At 53.2% G+C, this 5,000-nt stretch overlaps 1 non-coding gene across 1 annotated transcript in view; it reads right to left on the bottom strand.

The window, feature by feature from the left end:
• LOC126436323 (small subunit ribosomal RNA) overlaps positions 1–559 on the bottom strand; it is a 1,909-nt gene extending 1,350 nt beyond the window's left edge. Inside the window, exon 1 of the ribosomal RNA XR_007580586.1 lies at positions 1–559. This exon is cut by the window's left edge and continues 1,350 nt beyond it. This is a non-coding gene — a ribosomal RNA (small subunit ribosomal RNA).
• Between the last annotated feature and the right edge of the window lie 4,441 nt (positions 560–5,000).

Genomic DNA, 5,000 nt, shown 5'->3' with positions numbered 1-5,000 from the left:
TACTCGTTAAAGGATTTAAAGTGTACTCATTCCGATTACGGGGCCTCGGATGAGTCCCGTATCGTTATTTTTCGTCACTACCTCCCCGTGCCGGGAGTGGGTAATTTGCGCGCCTGCTGCCTTCCTTGGATGTGGTAGCCGTTTCTCAGGCTCCCTCTCCGGAATCGAACCCTGATTCCCCGTTACCCGTTACAACCATGGTAGGCGCAGAACCTACCATCGACAGTTGATAAGGCAGACATTTGAAAGATGCGTCGCCGGTACGAGGACCGTGCGATCAGCCCAAAGTTATTCAGAGTCACCAAGGCAAACGGACCGGACGAGCCGACCGATTGGTTTTGATCTAATAAAAGCGTCCCTTCCATCTCTGGTCGGGACTCTGTTTGCCTGTATTAGCTCTAGAATTACCACAGTTATCCAAGTAACGTGGGTACGATCTAAGGAACCATAACTGATTTAATGAGCCATTCGCGGTTTCACCTTAATGCGGCTTGTACTGAGACATGCATGGCTTAATCTTTGAGACAAGCATATGACTACTGGCAGGATCAACCAGGGAGCTGCGTCAACTAGAGCTGAGCAGCCGGCCGCCCGGGAGTGTGTCCCGGGGGCCCGCGCGAACACGCAAGCGTCCGCTCAATTATTCTGCAAACAGGAGGAGGCTGAGCTCCCCTGCACAACACACCTCGAAACCCTCTCAGGTCCCGGCGGCGCGCAGCGCCGTCCTAAGTACTTGGTCGGGTTCGAGAGAGGCGCAATCGCCCGGAGTTAGGCGAGTAGACGCTTTAGGTGCGACCACCCGTGCTCCCAACTGAGCTTGCCGCTGCCGACAGAGGCCCGGGAGCGTGCTGTCGTGGCATTGCCGGCGGGAGACAACACGCGCCACCTACGGTGACCGGCAGCTCCAACGCCAGCGCCACAGAAGGACAAAAGCCCCACTTGGGTGCCGAAGCGAACTCTCCCAGCACAGCGCACGCGCCAACACGTCCGCACAGCTGCGATACAAACCACCTGCGAGAACCGCTGGGGCGACCGAGCAGCAGACGGCGTCGCGGCGCCGAGCGCCGGGCGGCGGCGCATCCTCAGCGCACACAGTCCTCAATCGGACCAGCACACTGCAGATGGCCACCGCGCTTCGCACCGGGCCCGCGAGGACCTACTTTGGCCGCAAGGCGCCGCGAGCAGGGGGCGCCGGCGCGCAGCTGCGCCGCCTGCCGCGTCCGTCGGCCGGCGCGCCTGCCACTGGCCGCCCCCACCAGCCGGCTGTAGCGCGTGCGCCCACGCACCGCGCTGCCAGCACGCCGGGCGGCCCCCCCTCACCGGCCGGGGACGGTCCCACCCAGCCACCGCCGCGTATCGCCTCACACCCAGATCCCCTTTCACGTTCGTGGGCATGGTGGGTCCCCTTTCACGTTCGTGGGCATGGTGGGTATCCATGAAACAACCGGTTAATAGCTCGACCGATCGTCGCCAACACTGATTCACCTCTAGCGAGAACAACCGCACCACAACGGGTTACCAGTTGTTCATTTGCGTAACGTCACCAGCAAACGTAGACGTCCATCGCCATTTGCAACGAGTATTGCATGCCTGTGTCAGGTGTCACAACACACTACGTCTGCCCACATAGACGCAACAACATGTGCACGCCTAGAGAACACGTGGAAGGTAGCCCCCGTACGTATGCGGTGTCCATTGCGCGAACGACTGTCAGCCGGCCTCTGCAGCATGTCGCAGATGTGGAACGCGGTGCAACATGCTATCACAGTGTGTGAGAAGAGACGACTACGTCCGAATACACGCTCCACTACATCAACAGACTGCTCATGCTGATCGCCATCCAGGGCGTCCGTTCCTCCCACACGTCTGAATGGCGTACCACACTGCAATCCAGCTCCTAAAGGGAGACGACACGTAGCTGCGTCCACAATATTTGGACTGTATGGTCCGCCGTTGCTAGGCGCAGTCGTCGTACGGTCACACATGTGCCACGATGTATCATTCAGTACATACGGACCAATGTGCAGCACAGTTTGTGGGTTTTGCGTACATCCGCGGACAGGTGACAGGCCGTACCACAACGTAGGCTGAGTACGTCGGCATGCGAAGGGCATTGAACATGCAAACTTCTCAACGACCAGCTTGCGAAGGCAGGGGGGAAGGGGGGGGGCATGTACGTCCTGCTGCTATCCACATTACAGTGTATAGCAGGAGCATGTGGAAAGTCAGCAACACTTGCAAGGTGTTTAACATGACGCGATACACAGGGGACCGGGCAGTGCGAATAGCGAACTATATTGCGAGGGTTGCGGTTAGGCAACACTACACTAATTTAACGAGTTGCATAACAATTACAGAGCAGGTTCAGCGACAACGTGCGTCAGGTTAAGGCGCAATATAGGTTAGGTTGAGGCGCAATATGGGTTACGTTAAGGCACAAATTAGGTTACGTTAAGGCACAAATTAGGTTACGTTAAGGCACAAATTGGGTTACGTTAAGGCACAAATTGGGTTACGTTAAGGCACAAATTGGGTTACGTTAAGGCACAACATGGGTTACGTTAAGGCACAACATGGGTTACGTTAAGGCACAACATGGGTTACGTTAAGGCACAACATGGGTTACGTTAAGGCACAACATGGGTTACGTTAAGGCACAACATGGGTTACGTTAAGGCACAACATGGGTTACGTTAAGGCACAACATGGGTTACGTTAAGGCACAACATGGGTTACGTTAAGGCACAACATGGGTTACGTTAAGGCACAACATGGGTTAGGTTAAGGCACAACATGGGTTAGGTTAAGGCACAACATGGGTTAGGTTAAGGCACAACATGGGTTAGGTTAAGGCACAACGTAAGTTAGGTTAAGGCACAACGTAAGTTAGGTTAAGGCACAACGTAAGTTAGGTTAAGGCACAACGTAGGTTAGGTTAAGGCACAACGTAGGTTAGGTTAAGGCACAACGTAGGTTAGGTTAAGGCACAACGTAGGTTAGGTTAAGGCACAACGTAGGTTAGGTTAAGGCACAACGTAGGTTAGGTTAAGGCACAACGTAGGTTAGGTTAAGGCACAACGTAGGTTAGGTTAAGGCACAACGTAGGTTAGGTTAAGGCACAACGTAGGTTAGGTTAAGGCACAACGTAGGTTAGGTTAAGGCACAACGTAGGTTAGGTTAAGGCACAACGTAGGTTAGGTTAAGGCACAACGTAGGTTAGGTTAAGGCACAACGTAGGTTAGGTTAAGGCACAACGTAGGTTAGGTTAAGGCACAACGTAGGTTAGGTTAAGGCACAACGTAGGTTAGGTTAAGGCACAACGTAGGTTAGGTTAAGGCACAACGTAGGTTAGGTTAAGGCACAACGTAGGTTAGGCTAAGGCACAACGTAGGTTAGGCTAAGGCACAACGTAGGTTAGGTTAAGGCACAACGTAGGTTAGGTTAAGGCACAACGTAGGTTAGGTTAAGGCACAACGTAGGTTAGGTTAAGGCACAACGTAGGTTAGGTTAAGGCACAACGTAGGTTAGGTTAAGGCACAACGTAGGTTAGGTTAAGGCACAACGTAGGTTAGGTTAAGGCACAACGTAGGTTAGGTTAAGGCACAACGTAGGTTAGGTTAAGGTACAACATAGGTTAGGTTAAGGTACAACGTAGGTTAGGTTAAGGCGCAATGTCGGTTAGGTTAAGGTACGATATAGCTTAGGTTAAGGTACACATTGTTGTAGGGAAAGGTGTATTTGGGGGGGGGGGGCGGCGGCAGGTTCGTTGATAGTGATTATCGTAAGTGCATGCCTGCGGGATCATCCGATTTGTCACGTCAGGATGCACTTGTGGCTCATGACAGGCGGCGCTCCGATTCCAAGGTTGTGGCAGATCTGTGTCTTTCATTCCTGCCATTGTTTGTGTACTGTGACAGGAGGCAGTATGGTGATGTTGGGTGCACCCCTGTGTAGGACATGTGTGGGTGTTCGTGGCTTAGCTGAGCAATGGCGGATGTCGGAAGGGTGGGATATTCTGTTTTCTGGGTGGACCTCCCGGTCTGGTTATGATAGTGTGGATTGTGTAATGTGGCGGAGAGGATGCACCGGATGTTCTTCCATGCTGGTGGTTAGATATTGTGTGTGTGCCTGTTAGAGGCAGAGAGTAGTGTGTGATAGTGTCTGGCTGACGTGTGGTTCTCATTGTGTGCAGAGTCTTTCAGCATGTATAGGGACGGTTGTATATATTATCTGTATTCTGATGGCTCTGCATTTATTACTAATCAGTGCCGTGTATACGGTTACTCTGGTTCCAGTCGAAACTGTTCTATCTCTGTACATTAGTGACACTGCGGCTCCACTATGTTGCTGCCCCTGTCGGCCGTTTCCCCCAGTGTATGGCTAGTGATTATCAGCAATCAGTCTATTAGTCAATACCGGTAGTGTGACGACTTCAAATGTCCGGGATGGGGGAAGCTAAACCCTTCCCGTGGGTCAGGGCCTAGAAAGACTCTTCCCACGCAGGAGGCTCGGACTGTCGTTACTCTTCCGAGAAATATATTTGCCCAGCGTTTTTTGCGACTGCGAGTGCAACGCCAGGAGGCTCCGACTGTCGTTACTGTTCCGAGATATATATTTGCCCAACGTTTTTTGCGACTGCGAGTGCAACGCCCACGGGTACCGACATGGATGGGGCGCTTCCTAGCTGATCGCTCGGCATGGGAATCAGTACAGTGAGCAATGCGATCGCGTCTGTAGCTTGTACGTGGTACAGCTCGCAGCTCATGTATAGGGACAGCGGGAATGTCGCATATTGGACATAACTCTTCATGAAACGCAAGTTATAGGTGTGGATTGCACATTACGAGTGCGGGAAACTTCCGCCGTTCATCCGCTGGCGTTGCGAGTTTGGCGGTTGGGGTGGGGCACGAGCGGGTGCGGGTGGTGTGATTGCCGGTCCACGACGTTGTGCGGCAGAGGCACTGGCGTTTGGGTGCTGTGGTCGACACAGGCTGCATGCT

Source organism: Schistocerca serialis, unplaced genomic scaffold, assembly GCF_023864345.2.
Source record: "Schistocerca serialis cubense isolate TAMUIC-IGC-003099 unplaced genomic scaffold, iqSchSeri2.2 HiC_scaffold_1235, whole genome shotgun sequence".
NCBI classification, from domain to species: domain Eukaryota; kingdom Metazoa; phylum Arthropoda; class Insecta; order Orthoptera; family Acrididae; genus Schistocerca; species Schistocerca serialis.
The sequence above is the reverse complement of the archived record's forward strand: the minus strand, read 5'-3'. Positions and strand labels throughout refer to the sequence as shown.